At 40.0% G+C, this 21,364-nt stretch overlaps 1 long non-coding RNA gene across 1 annotated transcript in view; it reads right to left on the bottom strand.

Moving 5' to 3' along the window:
- The window catches only part of LOC132496044 (uncharacterized), a 213,644-nt gene that overhangs the window by 39,529 nt on the left and 152,751 nt on the right, over positions 1-21,364 (bottom strand). The gene's annotated exons all lie outside the window — the stretch shown is intronic.

The raw sequence follows: 21,364 nt of genomic DNA on the forward strand, positions 1-21,364 counted from the left end.
TTTTTTTCCTGTAATTGATATCTAATCTCATAGCATTGTGGTCGGAGAAGATACTTGATACAATTTCAGTTTTCTTAAATTTACCAAGGCTTGATTTGTGACCCAAGATATGATCTATCCTGGAGAATGTCTGAGGAGCACTTGAGAAGAAAGTGTATTCTGTTGTTTTTGGATGGAATGTCCTATAAATATCAATTAAGTCCATCTTGTCTAATGTGTCATTTAAAGCTTGTGTTTCCTTATTTATTTTCATTTTGGCTGATCTGTCCATTAGTGAAAGTGGGGGGCTACATTCCCCTACTATGACAGTGTTACTGTTGATTTTCCCTTTAATGGCTGTTAGCATTTGCCTTATGCATTGAGGTGCTCCTATGCTGGGTGCATAAATATTTCCAATTGTTATATCTTCTTCTTGGGTTGATTCCTTGATCATTATGTAGTATCCTTCTTTGTATCTTGTAATAGTCTTTATTTTAAAGTTTATTTTGTCTGATATGAGAATTGCTACTCCAGCTTTCTTTTGATTTCCATTTGCATGGATTATCTCTTTCCATCCTCTCACTTTTAGTCTGTATGTGTTTCTAGGTTTGAAGTGGGTCTCTTGTAGACAGCATATATACGGGTCTTGTTTTTGTATCCATTCAGCCCGTCTATGTCTTTTGGTTGGAGCATTTAATCCATTTACATTTAAGGTAATTATCGATATGTATGTTCCTATTACCATTTTCTTAATTGTTTTGGGTTTGTTATTGTAGGTCTTTTCCTTCTCTTGTGTTTCCTGCCTAGAGAAGTTCCTTTAGCATTTGTTGTAAAGCTGGTTTGGTAATGCTGGATTCTCTTAGCTTTTGCTTGTCTGTAAATGTTTTAACTTCTCTGTCGAATCTGAATGAGATCCTTGATGGGTAATCTTGGTTGTACGTTTTTCCCTTTCATCACTTTAAATATATCCTGCCACTCTCTTCTGGCTTGCAGAGTTTCTGCTGAAAGATCAGCTGTTAACTTTATTCCCGTGTATTTATTTGTTATTTTTCCCTTGCTGCTTTTAATATTTTTTCTTTGTATTTAATTTTTGATAGTTTGATTAATATGTGTCTTTTTATGTTTCTCCTTGGATTTATCCTGTATGGGACTCTCTGCACTTTGTGATCTTGATTGACTATTTCCTTTCCCTTTTTGGGGAAGTTTTTAACTATAATCCCTTCAAAATTTTCTCAGAACCTTTCTTTTTCTCTTCTTCTTCTGGGACCCCTATAATTCGAATGTTGGTGCATTTAATGTTGTCCCAGGGGTCTCTAAGACTGTCCTCAATTATTTTCATTCTTTTTTCTTTATTCTGCTCTGCAATCGTTATTTCCATTGTTTTATATTCCAGGTCAGTTATCCATTCTTCTGCCTCAGTTATTCTGCTACTGATTCTTTCTAGAGAATTTTCAATTTCATTTATTGTGTTGTTCATCATTTTTTGTTTGCTCTTTTCTTCTTCTAGGTCCTTGTTAAACGTTTCTGTATTTTCCTCATTCTATTTCCAAGATTTTGTATCATATTTACTATCATTACTCTGAATTCTTTTTCAGGTAGACTGCCTATTTCCTCTTCATTTGTTTGGTCTGGTTTGTTTTTACCTTGCTCCTTCATCTGCTGTGTATTTCTCTGTCTTCTCATTTTGTTTAACTTACTGTGTTTGAGGTCTCCTTTTCGCAGGCTGCAGGTTCATAGTTCCTGTTGTTTTTGGTGTCTGCCCCCAGTGGGTGAGGTTAGTTCAGTTGCTTGTGTAGGTTCCTGGTAGAGGGGACTGGTGCCTGTGTTCTGGTGTGTGGGGCTGGATCTTGTCTTTTTGGTGGGCAGGGCCGCATCCGGTGATGTGTTTGGGGTGTCTTTGATCTTAGTATGATTTTAGGCAGCCTCTCTGCTAATAGGTGGGGTTGTGTTGTTTGACATCGGGCATCCAGTACTGGAGCTTGCTGGCCATTGGGTGGAGCCAGGTCTTAGTGTTGAGACGGAGATCTCTGGGAGAGCTCTCACTGATTGATATTATGTGGGGCCGGGGGGTTTCTGGTGGTCCAATGTCCTTAATTTGGCTCTCCCACCTCAGAGGCTCAGGCCTGACACCAGGCCGGAGCACCAAGACCCTGTCAGCCATACGGCCAGGTACATGGGGATTTTCTTGCCTTTTGGGAAGTCTGATGTCTTCTGCCAACATTCAGTAGGTGTTCTGTAGGAGTTGTTCCACATGCAGATGTATTTTTGATGTATTTGTGGGGAGGAAGATGATCTCCACGTCTTACTCCTCCACCATCTTGAAGGTCTCTCTCCAGCACCTTAGAGATTTTCAGTTCAAATATCTCACTTTGAAGTCACCCTAATATGGAGTATTTCCAAACTGAATGTTCTTCCCTAAGCCACTAACCATTGGCCCCTTCTATCAGAAATTCAGAATTATCTCCATGCCTATGGATCTATTCCCCTTATAGTGGAAATTGCCATTTAATGAGAAAGGAAAATAGCCTGAATGAGAAGGCCTACTGGTTTGGGAAATACTGTCTCAGCTTTTTCAGTTCAGTAAATTTTAAATGACTCTTATTTTGTCTACTCAGAACAATTATAGTATTCTGATGTGTTCAAGTGTGTAGCAATTGAACCCTGGAGGACACTTTTTAGTTTAGCTTTGTATGGAAATTATATTATATAGATAGTCCTTGTTTGATAATGGGTTATCATACAATTGTGAAAACTCACGAGTCTACTTTACTCTTCCTAAACCCCTTAGCTTCCCAGTCAGTCATGAGAACTTTGTATTTCCTGGGTCAAAGGTTAGAAAGAGGGGAAAACAGTTTTTCTTCAGATGTTCAGATAGTTCAGATAATACAACAATGACAATTTTTTAAAATGGTATTTGAAGTGGGTATTCCTGCAATGCAGATAAAGTTTTCCCCAGACTCTTGCCATATATAATCATTCAGTATGACCAGTCAGTTAAAAAATAAACTGTTTAATAATTTTTCTATTAAGATAAATCCATATGTCTCTAGAAGAGTGATAGTAGCAAATTTACTTAATGAAGTTAGATATAAATGGGCTAAACTTAATTGCTTCCAAACTTGGAAACAATGTTAAGCTCTGAGCTCGAAAATATAAGACCAATAAATACATAATGAATGGATAAAGGAGTTATTTAGAGATTTAACCCATGGAAAGAGAAGGTCTGCATATTCAGGGCTGAAAAACTGGAGAATTCATGAAGTTCTCTTAAAGCAAGATTGCCATTGGAATGCTATCTCATCATGATGCTGTTGGAATGGGGCTGATGTGAGAGAATACTCGAATGTTCTCATTTTGTTTGAAGACAAAGTGGTTTCGCAGAAGGAGGTTGGTTTATGTGGAATTTAGTTAGGGAATCTAAGACCAAGGATTTGGCACTGTTTATCTAACTGTGTGCAGGAGAGAAAATTATGGAATCTGGCAGATATCTGGAGAATGTTGGGGACAATTTTGAGATTAAAGTTATGTGTTGTTACTTTGGGCAAGATCCAGGAATACCCAGATTTTACTTCCCTCTTCCTGTCTAGGATCCATAGAGGAGCACACTCAGAAGACAGAGCCAAGCAAACCATCACCATTATTTAGCTGGAACTTTGGTTCCCAAGCACTTCTGTAGAACTCTGGTGAACTAGGCGAGATCAAGTGGAGGTAGTAGAGGCCAAGGAAGCCACAAACCAAAGCAGGGTAAATTACTAGGTTGGTCCACTCTACTACAAATCCCAACTCAAGTAGACCTTATCACTCTCAGGTCAGCAAAAGGGCACACAGAGCAGACCCTCTGGCACCAGAGGAAAGGAACAAGGACACAGGAGCTAAGTATTTGCCTCATTGTCCAACACTGCCTTCCCTAGACCTTGGCTGTTCAGAGCAATGAATAGAAACACCCAAACCCGAGAGAAATATTTAACAAGGACTATGGGACAGACAGAATTCGATAAACTCTGTGGCTTAGAAGAATTATTCCTCCAGACTAGGTGGATTCCCCTCTGATTAGAAATTTTACTTCTCAAATAATTTGTTATCACAGGTAAATGTCCTAAATGGCAGATTTAAGTATTCCACTCGCTGAGAAGATTCAAAGCACCAGTGTAGAATAATGCATTGTCATTCTGGTTTATATGCCAGTCTCTTAACAAAGTTAAGTTACTTAATATTTGTCAGTTTCTGGGGATACTATGGGATATAACAGAAAGGACAAGGGCTTGAAATCATACATACTTGAGTGACTGACTAGGTCACTTATTACTGTGGACAAATTATTGGAACTCTCTATGAGCCTAAGTTTTCTCTTCTTCCTTCTAAAGGGTTTGTTAGGATTAAATAAAACAGCATTTATAAAGTATGTAGCCAGTGACTTTGCAAGTAATAGGCACTCAAAATGTTAGATACTTCCTACCTTTGGTTTCTTTCCCCTGAGAGTTTGACCAACCCTTCATGGACCAACAATATCAATCCTTTATGACTGTGTAAATCCGCTAAGGATCTTATCTAGGTTATGGTGACCCACGAAGGCAGTGCCTTCTATGTGCTCATAGATCCGTTAGCTGGCCATCCCTCTGGGATACCTCTGTCTGTTCTCCATTGCTTCACACCCATTGGCAGTAATGTACCCACCCTTAGCCATACTCAGGTACCATCAGGGATAATATAAGCTTAATTTTAAAAATAACAGTGACTTTCTCTTAATTAAATGTGGCTCTCATGGTTCTTGCCATTTTGCACAGAATACATTAAGGATAGAGAAAATTAAAATAGTATCAACCTCAATCTTAGACGATAGAAACCAGTACTTACTCTGTGTCAGGGTCTCTATTCAGAGTTTTATACGGATTTCCTCATTTAATCTCTACAACAACTTTTGAGCTAGAAACTATTATTATTGTTGTTGTTATTATTATTACCACCTCATAAATGAGAACACTGAGGTTCATTTCAAATGCGCTTGACTTGAGAAGATAACTGATAACAATTTTCAATTGCTATTTTACCTCCTAGGTATATGCTATTAGCATATTACGAAGGGAACAAAGACACAGACCTACTAGAGAATGGACTTGAGGATATGGGGAGGGGGAAGGGTAAGCTGTGACAAAGTGAGAGAGTGGCATTGACATATATACACTACCAAACGTAAAATAGATAGCTAGTGGGAAGCAGCCGCATAGCACAGGGAGATCAGCTCGGTGCTTTGTGACCACCTAGAGGGGTGGGATAGGGAGGGTGGGAGGTAGGGAGACGCAAGAGGGAAGAGATATAGGAACATATGTATATGTATAACTGATTCACTTTGTTATAAAGTAGAAACTAACACATCATTGTAAAGCAATTATACTCCAATAAAGATGTTAAAAAAAAGTCATGTTTATTAAATGAGGAAAAGACTGAATGGATACATTAAAACACTGTTCTCTACAACCAATTTTGAATATAAGCTACATGTAAGACCGTGAACATCACGTCTGTTTGACTGACAGCAGTGCATGTGGACTTCTGGGTTGTGGCAGCACCTTCTTATCTTTCCTCAGACTTCATGGCCAAATGTCCACTTAAACAAGCAAACAAAGATATAAAGCCACAACAGTGCTGGAAACAAGAAGTATCCATCAGCAGTTTACCAACTTGCAAGAATGATCACTAACTAGCCATCAGAGGGCTCAGCTGAGCAAGGGCCTTGACCATTCCACTCCTAAGCTTTGAAAAGCAACAGGCAAACAGGAATAAGGTAGGAAAATGTTCTCACCCACTATTACTACTTCTGCCAAAAGCCTGGCCTGATCAGTCAAGAAGCCAGCAGGTATCTCCCCTAGTGGGAGAATATTTTGGGGACAGCCAAAGTCATTCCTTCATCCTCTATTTTCATGCCACTACTCAATAGCATCACTTTCCTGAATTAATTCCAGGTAATACTCTTTCTAGCAGCAGCCAAGAGTGAAATAGGACAGCCAGTGGGCCATTGTTAACAGTATGTGAAGTCTCCCAAAGAGAGAAAAGGGTCCTGGGATTGTGGTTTTCAGCCTGAAGAAGCATCACCTGTCCAAATTCTCAGGAACGCATTTAATCACTAAGCTTTACTGAGATGCTACTGTGTATAAGACTCTCTTCTAGGCACTGGGATACAGTGAAGGACAAGATAGGCCAGGTCCTATCCTCAGGGAGCTCCCATTCTGGTGTTGGTGGGTGAGCAGGCAACCACTGAAAAAGCCAGAGGGTGACAAGAATTATATAGAGAAAAAAGAGGGTGATGAAGTAGAGTGAATAAATAGCCACTTCAGATGGAGATGGTCAAGGAAGGCCTCTCTGAGGAGGTTTCTTTTAACTAGGGAGCTCAACGTCAAGAAGCAGGTAGTTATGAAAAGATCCAGAGCCAGTATGCAGTGAGTTCATCTTGTGTGAGGAAAGATACAGGCAGGGACTGTGAAGAGGAAGTGCACAGCTTCTGAAAAGAGGCTCACCTTCCCCTGCCCACAACACCTGTAAACTGAATGTGTCTGCCCATTGGAGAGATTGGCCTCTTGTTAGTTGAACATCTGTTTAGCAGAAGATATTTTCAAGGTAAATATTTTAAAAATCAATAGTTTTAAAAATTTAGACATAATCAGAAATAAAATGAAGGCAAAAAGTATACTCTCACTAGCATCAGGAAAACAAAGACTCTTGGAAATAACCCTTACAAGAATTTGTGGAACCTATATGCTAAAAAACATACATAAACTTCATAAATGTACAGCAGTATATAATAATTTTTAATCACTTCCTGAAATTACCTACTAAGTAGCCTATAGAGAAAATTTTTTCCACTTAAAATAAGGGTTAAAAAAATCTAATTGCAGGGCTTCCCTGGTGGCGCAGTGGTTGAGGGTCCGCCTGCTGATGCAGGGGACACAGGTTCGTGCCCAGGTCCGGGAAGATCCCGTCATGCTACGGAGCGGCTGGGCCCGTGAGCCGTGGCCGCTGGGCCTGCGCGTCCAGAGCTTGTGCTCCGCGGCGGGAGAGGCCATAACAGTGAGAGGCCCGTGTACCGCAAAAAAAAAAAAAAAAAAAAAAAAAAAAAATCTAATTCCAACCCCAAAATGGTTTCCTTTGTAAGTTGACAAAGTAATTTTAAATTTTACCTTGGAAAAATAAATAACTGGGACTAGAGAAGAAAACAAAGCACAGCTGTGGACTCTCCCTATGACATGCTAGTTATAAAATGAAGTGTTAGATTAAAAAAGTTGGACAGACTTTAAAATTCACAGATAAATCATTCGGCACAATAGTCTTGAAAGAGATACACAAATCTAACATCTCAAAATGAAGCATCATAAACCCATGGGAGGGATGGATTTTCTTACAAAAAAAGTATTGGGGAAATCATTCTTTTTTTTTTTTTTTTTTTTTTTTGCGGTATGCGGGCCTCTCACTGTTGTGGCCTCCCCCGCCGCGGAGCACAGGCTCCGGACGCGCAGGCTCCGGACGCGCAGGCTCAGCGGCCATGGCTCACGGGCCCAGCCGCTCCGCGGCACACGGGATCCTCCCAGACCGGGGCACGAACCCGCACCCCCCGCATCGGCAGGCGGACTCTCAACCACTTGCGCCACCAGGGAGGCCCTCATTCTTTTTTTTTAAGAAACAAAATCTAGTTGTAGTTTTACCCATACCCATGCACTGAAATAAATGGTAGTGTATTAAAGAGGTGGATGTTAAAACAGTATAATACCACTCCAGGATTTTTTAAAGAATACTAAAATAAAATATAGAAAAACATAGCCTGATGTCAGATTGAAAAAATTTAAGCAAAAAGAGAGAGAGAGAGAAACAGACTGACTATATAAGGTTGTCTATATAAAAAAATTATATAAATATATACACTATTACATATGTGATTTATATAATATATAATAGATTATAATATTACATGTATCATAAATAATATAATATCATAAAGGAGATTAAAAGACAATTGACAACTGGAGGAAAACATTTTACCATGTACTTCCTACATAATACGACATTTTACTAATCAATTAATATTTATTGTTCATTAGGAAATAAGGAAAGGACACAAGTAGATCATTTATAAAGGAAGAAAGACAAATAACTAATAAACAGTTTAAAATGTCCTACTTCAGTAGCAATCGAAGACAGGTAAGTTAAACAATATAATGCCATTTTCACCTTCTTTGACTTGTAAGTATTAAAAAGTTTATAATTCCCAGTGATGTTTGAGGGTTGATGATGGAATAAGGACTCTCATACACAGCAGCTAACCTGTGCTTTGGTGAATTTCTAGAAAGTGTTTTGTGATATGGAATTGAGAGCCTTACAAAATTCTTATGCCATCCTCCCTCCACTCTCACCCCCAAATTATTGAGATGAGCATTTAGCATTGCCAACTGTAAACATATTTCCAACTAAGTTCCTGCAGTCCGGCTGTGGTTATAGAACTTTCAGGTTTTAATGAACAATTTGACCGTTCTTGGCATAGGGCTCCACGTTGTTTTTTTAAGGAGAACACTGGCACTCCCTTGATTCACCCTTGAGAGTTGGGCAATCTTCTTCTACCATCAGTTTATCTTTTATCAAAGGTGTTAATTCAACTTGATGGGCTGTTAAAATCTTGGAGTCTTCCCTTTACTGGCAATGGAATTGTTGGGTCCTCTTTTCTCCGAGACACACATATTCAGGCAAAAACACATGTCCTTCACAGGACTTTAGCCCAATTTGGGATGGATGATTACAGTGGTAGTTCTCAAATTGTAGCATGAATTGGAATCACTGGAAAGAGTTGATAAAACAGATTGCTGGTCCCCACCCCCAGAGTTTCAGTTTCAATAGATCGGAGGTTGGGCATGAGAATTTGCATTTCTAACATGCTCCCAGGTGACGCTGATGCTGTCAGAGAACCACTGGCCTAGAGGAAATCATTCCTAAGGTGAGCAGGACAGTCATTTGATTCTTTTTAGGAGGGAGAGGTGGCAAAAATGTGAGTGAAAAAGTGAAATTATGATGGGATGGTTTCAATCACATTTCAACCAGTGTATGAGAGATATCTTGGTGCCATCCTAATACTCCAGCCAGACTGACAGTCACATACTAGTTTTAATATGAGACCAGTGTGTGGTTTCCCAGCTAGACTTTATTTTCCTCAAGAGCAAGTCCCCATCTTCAGCTTTTCTTGAATTCCCCATAGTTACTTGCACAGGTAAATGATCAGTATAGATATGCTAATTGAATGAAATTCATAGAACAACAAACTCTGAGAAGAGCCTATAGCAAGTTCTGGGCCCATAACCACATCTACAATTTAGGATTTAGTGCTTAGGCCCATTAAGGAATGTCAAAAAATCCTTATCTTTCCATTATCCCAGTTGTAGTTGAGGATAAGCCGAGTAAACTTTGAGGCTGAAGATTTTATTGACTGTAAAGCTTCTCTAAATTTCTCTGGATGGGCTCTACTTCAGGATGCCAATAGTAATGGCAGATAATCATGTGACTAAAATGGTATTATTCAGTTCATCCAGACCCTTAATGAAGCTGCGGGGAAGTGAGAGGGGGTGTGAGAGATGCAAATAAAGGAACTAGTTCTTACTGGAAGACAATTTTTAAAAACCAACATTTCTCATGTATCTGCTTTGGACGTTTCTTTTTTTTTTTTTAAGGGAAGATTTCTTGGAATGAGCTGTTGAGGTTGCGTATTGAATGTTCTTTGTCTTGTTCTTTCTAAAATGTATTTATTTGGTTATATATATATACTTTTAGCCCAGAATCCTTGGGCAATATCCTATTTTGCTCTCATGATGTTGGGACTTTGTTCCCTTTCCAGTTATAATAATAGTAATGGCTAACTTGTTTATAGCACTTACTAATCATCAGGTACTGTCCTAAGTATTTCACAGGTACTAATTCATTTAACTCAGTGCAGTCCTATTAGATGAATTTTTTTTTTTTTTTTTTTTTTTTTGCGGTATGCGGGCCTCTCACTGTTGTGGCCTCCCCCGTTGCGGAGCACAGGCTCCGGACGCGCAGGCTCCGGACGCGCAGGCTCAGCGGCCATGGCTCACGGGCCCAGCCGCTCCGCGGCATATGGGATCCTCCCAGACCGGGGCACGAACCCGTATCCCCTGCATCGGCAGGCGGACTCTCAACCACTTGCGCCACCAGGGAGGCCCTAGATGAATATTTTTATTACCTATCTTATAGTTAAGGAATTGGAAGCACAGCAAGATTAAGTAGCTTGTCCAAGGTCACAGAGCCTGGTAGTGGTAGAGGTGGGCTTCACACATGTCAGGCTCTAACTTCAATGGGGTACAGGGAGCCTGTTGACTTTTGAGTGAAAATACCCATGTGAAATTGTGGGCCAATCTATAGACCTTTCTGGGCTGCATTTTCCATAGCTGCAAAAAATGATAATCATAATAATTACTTCATGGCTTTAATAGAGTAAAAGATAATGTATGAGCCAAAAACTACAATAGGTCCCTGAGCATAGTGGGTACGCAACATATATAAGAGTCTATCTTTAATGAGAAGAAGTTTTCAGAACAAAGAGATTCTGCTCTCTCTGGTACCCATGTATCTAGGGGTTCTGTCCTCATCTTCAGAGGCCCCGTGTCAGGAGATGAGAACAGCATGAATGTGATTTTAACTCTCATGTCCCACAGCCTGCATGTTTGGAAGAGCTGTCACTCACACCCACATGTATTTTGACCAAGTCTCTAAAATTGCACATGAAGGAGACAAGAGGGAAGCCCTCAAGTGAACTGAATTTCCTGGGATTTTTCTATGGTGATTAAGCAGGGTGATATTTTTAAGTATTACCACCGACAGGCCTCACCAAAGCTTGTAGGCTTTTTCAAAGCTGCAAAACAAACAAGTATATGGCATAAAGGTTCAGACGCATACTTCTGGGGTGAGTCTCTGCCATCTCACAGCAATCCCCTAACGAGATAAGCCTTGGTGGGCTCCAAGCTGAGATGGAGGGTGGACCTGCCAGGGCCATTGGCCAGCAGTCCGCTGCTGAGTGCCCAGTGCCCTGGACTCTGCCTGCCACCCTCCCTGATGTAGGGTAGGGATGTTGTTTGTTTGTTTGTTTGTTTTTTGCATGTTTGTTTGCTGATTTATTAGATAACAAAATAATAGGTTCACAGTATATTATAGTGTATGGAAGTCATCTGACTTCTCAAAGGAAGCCGAGGACAGCCTTCTTTTTTTTTTTTCTTTTTTCTTTTTTTTTTTATTTAGAGGACAGCCTTCTTTCCACAAACCTGGAGACTTGCAGATCTTGTCTGAGGATGGTAGGTGGAAAAAACATTGCTCTCTGACCAAGGTGGAACAGGACAAACCTGTTGGAAACCTGTGTATGATCCAGGGTGCTATGGGCAGAGCATCACTACAGCACTTGCCTCTGAGGAGTTCTCTGGAGACATGTGGAAAGAAAGACATGGTGTTTGGAACACTGCACCTGACAGTTACATGGCTCCACCAGTCTGGCCCATATTACTGTTATGATATAAGAACTGATACTTCCTGGGGCACTATTCTAAGAGTATTACATGACATGACTCACTTAGTCTTCACAATGGCCCATATTATCTCTTATCATGAGGCAACAGAGACCCAGAGAGACTGGCTGGATTCCCACAGCCAGCAGCCCTCTCTCCTGTACCTCTTCCTCTGTTGCCAATGGTTACTGACCTGCTCCTACTTTCTGGGGGAAACCCAGTCTCCATCCCACAGCTGCTGACAAGGCCCTTCATGACCTAGCTCCCACACAGCCCTCCAGTGTCATTATTTTCTCCCCCTTCCCATTCCACACTCAGGTTGTGATGAACTGGGCTCAGGTCTTCAAATGTGTTATATTTTCTGTTGCCTCAGGACCTTTGCACATGTTTCCTCTGCCTGCAACCACCTCTCCCTTACTCCCTAAGGTAGGATAATCACTACTCAGACTTTGAGGTAAACTTAGACCCAGTGGTTACCCCTCCTATTTGTTATATAGTTCTCTCTTCTTTGCTTATCACACACATTTTACTTTACTGTATTGACTGATATAACTGTTGATTTCCCCCTCTAGATTCAAGGCTCCATGTGGCCAGACTTTGTCCACAGAACATGGAGCCTGCTGTCGAGTGGGTCATCAAAAAATGTTTTTTGATGAATGAGAGATTGACTTTCCTTTGCTTTGCTGTCTCAGCCACACTACTCTTCTACCCCTAAAAATCCTATTTTAAAATGCCTGTTGATAATTATTACCATCAGTTTGACTTAATTAATCCTTTGTTGTCTCTATCCTTGCCAAGCAAAGGCAAAAATCCTTCTATGCCAAAATCCTTAGTTCAAAAGAAGTTATAATGCCAAACAATGAAGGAAAGCAGTTAAAAGAAACATCCTTTAACTTTTTTTTTTTAAAGCTATTCTCCTGTTTCCCTCGAAGCCACTGACACATGCATAACCCTGGTCTCTCTGTAACCTCACAACCCTGGAAACCACACATCATGTGCTTTGGATCTCACATATCACTCATGCTCAGAGGCAGGGTAAGTATGGAAAAAGCTTTGGTTTTAGGGTAAAACAAACTCAGGTCATATTCCCAGCACAACCACTCTCTAGATATGTGAATTTGTGCACGAAGTTAAATCTCTCAGGGTCTCGATTTCGTCTTTTTTGAAATGGGGATGCTAACATCTACTTCATGGAGTGATTATGAGGATTCAGGGAAATAATAAATGTCAAGTGTCTAGCGAAGGGCCAACCTTGTAGCAAACAGTAGCTGATGCCAATTTTCTTCTATTCTTTTTTTGCCTTATCCCACGGGATTTTGGCCCAGGAATTTTATAATGTCTGTGCAGGAATTATTAACTGGGCTTTGGTGGATCTGTGAACACCCTGAAATTACATGAAGAGTTGTTTATGTTCATAAGGGCTTTTATTGCTAGAGAAAGTATCTGTATTGGTTTCCTGAGGCTGCCTCAACAAAGGACCACAAACTTGGTGGCTTAAACAACAGAAATTTATGGCCTCACAGATCTGGAGCCTAGAAGTCTGAAATCAAGGTGTCGGCAGGGTTGGTTCCTTCTGCAGCTTGTGAGGGAGAATCTGTTCCAAGCCTCTCTCCAGCTTCTGGTGGCCTCAGGCACTCCTTGGCTTTAGAAGGCATTCTCATTGTGTTTTCACATTGTCTTCCTCTGTACATGTCTCTGTGTCCAGATTTCCCTTTTGTGTAAGGATATCAGTTATATTGGATTAGGGCTCACCCTAATGACCTCACCTTGAACTTGGTCATCTGCAAAGACCCTATTTCCAAATTAGATCACATTCCCAGGATCTTGGGGTTAAGATTCCAACATATCTCTTTGGAGGGGACACAATTCATTCATAACAATATCCATAGCTTTCATTGGATTCTTAAAGGAGTCTATAGCCCTTCAAAAGATTAAAAACTAGTGGCAGGAAAACCTGCTTTATGGCTTGTCTTATATAAACCTAATCAGCAAGTCTGTAGGCTTGAGATGTGCCAGGGTGTGTCTTGAGTGCCAAATCATGGAGAAACACCAAGGTGATTTCGATGGGGTTGTTTAGGCATGTACTAATGGACGGAGAGTACAGAAAGTCTCTTTCCACACCAGACTTGCTTCTGGTTGGCAACCATTGCTGTTTGATTAAAATCCTAATGGCTCTATTAAGAATCCTTGAGTCCAACTCATAAAGTTTACATTCTAGTGGGTGAGACATTTTCATCAACATATAATTATAAATTGAGATTAGTGCTAGGATAGAAAGAAATGTGGTTCTATAAAAGCACATAATTAAGGAATTTGACTTGGCCTGAGTTGGTCAGAGAAGGCTTCACTGAGGAAATGATGCTTCATCTGAGATTGGAATGACAAATTCAAGTGCACCTAAGGGGAAGAGTATTCCACACAGAGGAACAGCACATACAAAGGCCCTGGTAGGAGCCTTTGCAGTAGGAGGGACCATGGTGCCTTAGAGGAACTAAGAGGAAGCCAACGAGGCTGGAGCAGAGAAGGTGGGAGAATGAGAGAATGGTGTGAGGTGAGGGTGAAGGACATTTGGACATTGTGAAGAATTTGGGATCCCATCCTAGGAGAAATGGGGAACTAATGAAAGGCTTCTCTCTCTTAACCTGTATTTCAACGCATACTTAGTCCTACCCCTCTTGAATTCTTGAAATTCTTTAGAGATACTACTTTATTCTGGTACCTTCCTATTAATCTGGCTATGTCTTTTCAATGTCATTTTTTCTTTCCGTTCCTTAAGTGCTGCTTTCCACTCTCTTCCTGAGTGATCTCATCCTATTGCATCATTTCAGCTACCACCCTTCTGCAGATACCTCCAAAACTTTTTTTTTCTGGGCTGCAGTTGCCTTTCCCCATCTGCTTATGAAATAAACACTGCATAATTTTGATCACATGGATATCAATATGGTTTGCTTGAACTCTGCTTTGGAACTCTATGGGTAGTTTCCTTCTAGAGGATGTTACCAAATCCCTATCATCTGGACCATTAATGCAGATTTGCCACAATGCCAAGGAGAATGCATCGACCTTAGGGAGGCTTGAATGGGGGTTGCTGGGGTGCTCTCAGCAAGGCCTCCCCAGTCAGCAGTGGAAACAGTTGACAGATAGTTTGCCCTTGTGCTCTCTCCTGATATATGAAACACATGCTTTGAGTTTGCTGAGGTTTCTGCTCATCTTCCCTGAGGGACCCTGACTCAGGGTTACGATCACCCTCTGCTTACGTCCATGTGGGCATAGAGCCTCACCCTAGCTGAGATGGTGTGGGAGGAAGCCAGCAGATTAATGTATTTGAAGGTCACTGTGGGAAGGTCTATGTGAGTACTGAAAATCAGACTTAACTGGAAGTTGTGGTAGGTCTGATGCTCAGGAAGTGATGCTTCTAAGGTGCCTACTGTGGAAGACAATCAGGAGGAATAGGAGAGACAAAGGAAGGGAGAGAGAGAGAATGGAAGAAAAGAGGGAGGGAGGAAAAGACTCAAACCAGTACTTACTAAACCCTGCATGATTTATTTTCACAGATATACTTTATCCTCACAAGCAGCCTGGCAAGGTGGGTATTTTGGGCTGGAAATCAATCACTTTTCTTTTGTAGTTGATGTTCTTTCAACTATACCACAAAGCCTAGATCATAGCTTTGGTGAACTAATCAGAACTTTGAGTCATTCCGGTTTCTCTCATTCCCATGAAGACTCAGCTACCATTGAGTTTTCTGAGCTCTTTCCATGAGATGTTTTGTCCTGAACCTATGCATTTAAGTTGAACTCAGTCAATCAGAAGCCCAAGCCACATGGCTGATAGCAAGTACTGGCAAGCCAGGCAGTTCAACTGAGACAATCACCTGTGTCCTAGCCCCTAAATCTCTCCCATTTTATGGCAGTTCGTCCTGACTGCTGGTCTAGGTTTTTCCTCCTGATTTGGCTCAGTTCATGATCTTTGACACTTGAACTTGTTTTTTGTTGTTGTTGTTTTTTTTACTGGCTTTAGCTTAGTACTTATTAAGGATTTGCCTGCTGGGCCTGTCGTTGGTCATACTGGACTTTTTTTTTTTTAAAGAGATTGCAAGTTCTAGAAGGAGGAAATTTTTTTGGGGGGGGCTGCATTGGGTCTTTGTTGCCACGTGGGCTTTCTTTAGTTGCAGCAAGAGGGGTTACTCTTTGTTGTGGTGCATGGGCTTCTCATTGCAGTGGCTTCTCTTGTTGCACAGCATGGGCTCTAGGCGCGCAGGCTCAGTAGTTGCGGCACGCAGGCTCTAGAGCGCAGACTCAGTAGTCGTGGCACACAGGCTTAGCTGCTCCGCGGCATGTGGGATTTTCCCGGACCAGGGCTCGAACCCATGTCCCCTGCATTGGCAGGCGGATTCTTAACCACTGCGCCACCAGGGAAGCCCCATACTGGGCTTTTTTAGGTCCTTGGATGCTTCATGATTCTACTGAATGCAAAATTCTCATTCTTGTCTATTTGGCTGATACTCCATGTGCTCCAGTGCTGAGCCCTTCTAGAACAGGAGAGAACTCCGAGAGGACTAAGTAGGGAAGAATCGATTATAAGAAGGCCTTTGGGCACTTCCAACAACAGCTTCCTTAAATTGTTTGTACTCACCCCTGCTCCCATGGCAGAAATGTTATAATAAGGAACTTGAATGGAAGTTTGTCCAGCAAGAATTATCTGCTCTAGTCATCTTAATGGAATATATTGAGGAAGTGCTCATTCAACCAAACCCCAGAACATTGGGCAAATTCCTTTCTATTCAATTCAATTCGTCATTCTATCCCTGGGGACTCCAAAAGGTTTTGTACAAAATCCATTAGCATATACAGTAATCACTCTTCAACGGTGAGTTCCTATGTTGGGTAATCCCAATATATGTGTCTCTCCTTCTGGATTTTTTCCCCCTCAATGCTCACAGTTTTTCAGCTAATACCTGTGCACTGAATTCTTAGAAGGAATTACATTCTCACAGTTACCTTCAGCCATGATGTCCAGACACTGCTGAATCATCCCCTGCTCCAAACTCTTCCTTATGGTCCACATCTTGGCACTGATTGAGACATTGATCCAACCCTTCTCCATTATTTCCACAAGCAAACAAACAAGAAAATTATTCAAGGTCTTTGCTGCAGTCTTCAGCAGAAGAAGGAGTTTACAGACAGCAGGGGATGCATCCTAAGACTGAACCTGAAAACTCTCAAAGAGCCTGATGGAAGTTGCCCCACGTTGCTTGGCCAACTCCTTCAATAATTCTCTCTCCTTTCTTTTCTCTTCTCCTCAGTTCCCACATCCTTGTCCTTTACTAATTGAGAGGAGTTGAGCTTTCTTTTAGTTCCTTTCCTTTGCTAACCAAGGCTCTCAGTGACTCAGCTATTCCAAGTAGTTTTTCAGGTTTTTTGCTAAATTAAGGCTGTTGTTTCCATAAGAGCCAGCAACTAAGATGATAATTTTTTTAAAACACAACATAAACACAGAGCATTTTGTGTTACAAGAGGAGTTGTACACCCATATGGATATAAACATAAAACTAGCAGTGGCAGATCTCTTTTACCTAACTCTGCAGGTGTTTTTGCCCCTTTTTTTTAAAAAAAAAAGATAATTTCAGTCTGGGCATTCACAGTCTCCTCAGCAGAAGCATATTTAAGTCACTCTATATCTGTCTCTAGAAGGAGCAGAATGGGGCAAATGAGAAGCCCCAGGACATGCCCCTGATACAGACTCTGGGATGTTGTCTGCATGAGAGTCTCACATCTTCTGGGTTTCAGTGATGAGCAGGAACATGTCCTGATTGTCAAAACGTCAGTGTCATCCAGGTCCCTAAAAATCGGGCAGGGAGGTGAATCCCTTTGCCTGACAAGCAAAACCAAGTCAACCAGTTATTAAGATAATCTGTTTTTTTCACTCGCTATATCAACAAACATTCAAGCCATTCGGTGTCTCTGGAAACTCAGTGGAATCTAGTCAGAGGGAGTATGAACTTGGAGTCTGTAAGTTGGAAAAGCAGTGGACATTTTATTTTGATCATTGTAAATAATAAAAATATACAGGCTTCCCAAGGTAATAGAAATAAAAGCAAAAATGAACAAATGGGACCTAATGAAGCTTACAAGCTTTTGTACAACAAAGGAAACTATAAGCAAAATGAAAAGATACCCTATGGGCTGGGAGAAAATATTTGCAAATGATGCGACCAACAAGAGCTTAATTTCCAAAATATACAAACAGCTCTCATACAACTCAATACGAAAAAAACCAAACAGCCCAATCAAAAAATGGGCAGAAGACCTAAATAGACATTTCTCCAAAGAAGACATACAGATGGCCAGTAGGCACAGGAAAAGATTCTCAACATCGCTAATTATCAGAAAAATGCAAATCAAAACTACAGTGAGGTACCACCTCACACCAGTCATTAAAAAGTCTACAAATAACAAATGCTGGAGAGGATGTGGAGAAAAGGGAACATACACTGTTGGTGGGAATGTAAATTGGTGCAGCTACTATGGAAAACAGTATGGAGGTTCCTCAAAAAACTAAAAATAGAGTTGCCATATGATCCAGCAATCCCACTGCTGGGCATATATCCGGACGAAACTATAATTCAAAAAGATACATGCACCCCAATGCTCATAGCAGCTATCACAATAGCCAAGACATGGAAACAACCTAAATGTCCATCGACAGATGAATGGATAAAGATGTGGTACATATATACAATGGAATACTACTCAGGCATAAAAAGAACGAAATAATGCCATTTGCAAGCAACATGGATGCAAATAGAGATTATCATACTAAGTGAAATAAGTCAGAAAGAGAAAGACAAATACCATATGATATCACTTATATGTGGAATCTAAAACACAACACAAATGAACTTATCTATGAAACAGAAACAGACTTATAGACATAGAGAACAGACTTGTGGTTGCCAAAGGGGAGGGAGGGTGGGAGAGGGAAGGACTGGAAGTTTAGGATTAGCCAATGCAAACTATTATATATAGAATGGATAAACAACAAGGTCGTACTGTATAGCACAGAGAACTGTATTCAATATCTTGTGATAAACCATAATGGAAAAGAATATGAAAAAGAATGTAGGTATATGATAACTGAATCCGTTTTCTATACAATAGAAATTAACACATTGTAAATCAACTATACTTCAATAAAATAAATTTAAATATATATACACATATATGTGTATGTGTGTGTGTATATATATATATATGCCTTTAATAGACTTACATGTTACTTTAGATACCTACACCTGGTTTATGCCCGTCAGAGATTAAATATCTCAACTTAAATTTTTCTCCCTTGAGTGTTTTGAGATATTTGACCTTTAGGGTTAATTAGGGGCTGCTGTATCTTTCTGAATTGTGATTATTTCCAAGTCTACCCTATTCTGTACTGGGAGCTCCTTTAAGTGCTAATAAATGTAGATTGAATGAATGATTGAATAAACAAATTTGAGAAAGAGAGAATGAAAAGGGGGGAAGAGACAGAGAGAAGGAGATAGGGGATACAGGCAGGGGAGAGAGAGAGGGAGAGAGAGAGAGAGACAGACAGAGAGAGGCAGAGACAGAGAGAGAGAGAGAAAGTTGATTTGAGAAATTCTTTTACTTAAAACAACACTGTCTAGAATGGTCAGTATCATCCAATAAAAGTGGATTATTTAAGTGGAACCCTCAACACATCAGTAATGAAAAACAGCTATTATATTCAGGATGAGACACCATATCATAAACTTGCTTTGCATATTTTATTAAGACCATTTGATTAATAACAGAAGCAGCTTTTCTGGTTGAGTCTTGAAAAAAAAGTATGAGAAACTCTGTAAAAAACAAATATCAATAGTTACTGTTCATTCAAGACCTGTGCCCATATGTTTTATTTTTTGTGGAGACGGGAAAAATGATTCTGGATTATGCCATTTCCTGTTTCCATGACAACACCACCTCAAAGTTCTCACAGTACAGTAATATTTTAAACATTCATTGATCAAACACTGTTTGATCAAACTAGAAAATAAACTAGAAAATATTTAAGAAGAAACTAAACTAGACTAGAAAATAAACTAAACTAGAAAATATTTAAGAAGAAAAAAGCTTACTGGTGGTTTTATCTTCATCATTTTCTTTTCCTTCTTTTCCCCTCCTTTCTTCAAAAGTACCAATCAGAATAAGTATAAAAGAACCACTACCTAACCACAGGGTTTAATTCAAAGAAGACAGAAATTTCAGCTCATATACCCCAAAGTGATGAAGCCAGTGATTCAATAAAGAAGAGGAAAATAATATTCTCATAGAGAAAAAGTTACCTTCTCATGTGGAATCACAGTTTTCAATTTAAGCTGCTCAGAAACCTGGATAGTGGCCAAGAGGACTGATTTCTCAAGTACCTTCTAGGAGAGCAGTTGCTAGGTGCTTTCTCATTCTTCCTTGCTCTGAAGTTGTTTCTGGTGTGGCCACAGTGGAAGTGAGGCCTATGGCTGGTTCAGAATTGTGTGAGCTTAGCCCTGTTGGAGCTGAGACACGAACTGAGAGGCATGGTTGAGGGCCTCTGGGCTCAGGCCACAGCAGTGGCTGATCATCTTGTGTGGGGCTTTCTCTTTGGCTCTGTTTTATGAACATTTTAGGACAGATAAGAAGCAATACTTAGGATGCCAGAGAAGAACTAAAGGATACAGGTTGTCAAATCTCATAGAGGTATATGACTAAATTTTCATTTCAGAACACCTGCAATAGCAACAATTTATGCAGCAAGTACCATTTCTGGAGCTTCTACTTTGACTCAGATATGTTTGCCAAGAGTTTTATATGCATCATTATATTCAATGATCCTCACTGTATAAGGAAAACACTATTTTTTGTGTTTTTTTTTTAAATTAAAGAACTTAAAAAATCTCTTGAAGTATATTTGAATTACAATATTACATTAGTCTCAGGTGTACAACATAGTGATTCAATATTTTTATAGGTTATGCACTATACAAAGTTACAGTATTATTGACTGTATTCCCTGTACTGTACAGTACATCCCTGTGACTTATTTATTTTATAACTGGTAGTTTGTACCTCTTAATCTCTTTCACCTATTTTGACCATCCCCTTCTTCTCTGCCAACCACTAGACTGTTCTCTGTATCTGTGAGTCTGTATCTGTTTTGTTATATTTGATCCTTTGTTTTGTTTTGTTTTCAATTCCACATATACGTGAAAACGTACAGTATTTGTCTTTCTCAGTCTGACTTATTTCACTTAGCATAATATCCTCCAGATCCATCCATGTTGTTGCAGATGGAAATAGTTCATTCCTTTTTAATGGCTGAGAAATAGTCCATTGTAAATATACCACATCTTCTTTATCCATTCATCTGTTGATGGACACAGGTTGGAACGCACTATTATTATCACATTCTGTTGTACAGAAGTGGAACTGAAGCTTACGTAGGTAAATTAATGTGCACAAGTTCAATACGGCACGGCCACAGTAGAGCTGTGGTATGAAGTCAGCCTGTCTGCTTTAAAAGACTTCATTTTAAGCTGCTATGCAATATTATGTATTCTTAAAGAGAAATATTTTCAAAATCAGGTATGAACATATAAATTTTTTATCCGTAACATTTAAAGTTTTGCTCACTGTTTTTGAGTTGTGGTCTAAATTAGAATCATAAACACTCGTTGCCAAGGATAGTCCGCCAGCTATCTTTTCAGCCCTATTTGTAGCCACTCTCCACCTTTAGTACAATACAACCACCCTCAACCATTCGTATTCCCAGAACATACTTTGTGCCTTTGTTTAAACTGCACCATT

The sequence above is a fragment of the Mesoplodon densirostris genome, chromosome 9, assembly GCF_025265405.1.
Source record: "Mesoplodon densirostris isolate mMesDen1 chromosome 9, mMesDen1 primary haplotype, whole genome shotgun sequence".
NCBI classification, from domain to species: domain Eukaryota; kingdom Metazoa; phylum Chordata; class Mammalia; order Artiodactyla; family Ziphiidae; genus Mesoplodon; species Mesoplodon densirostris.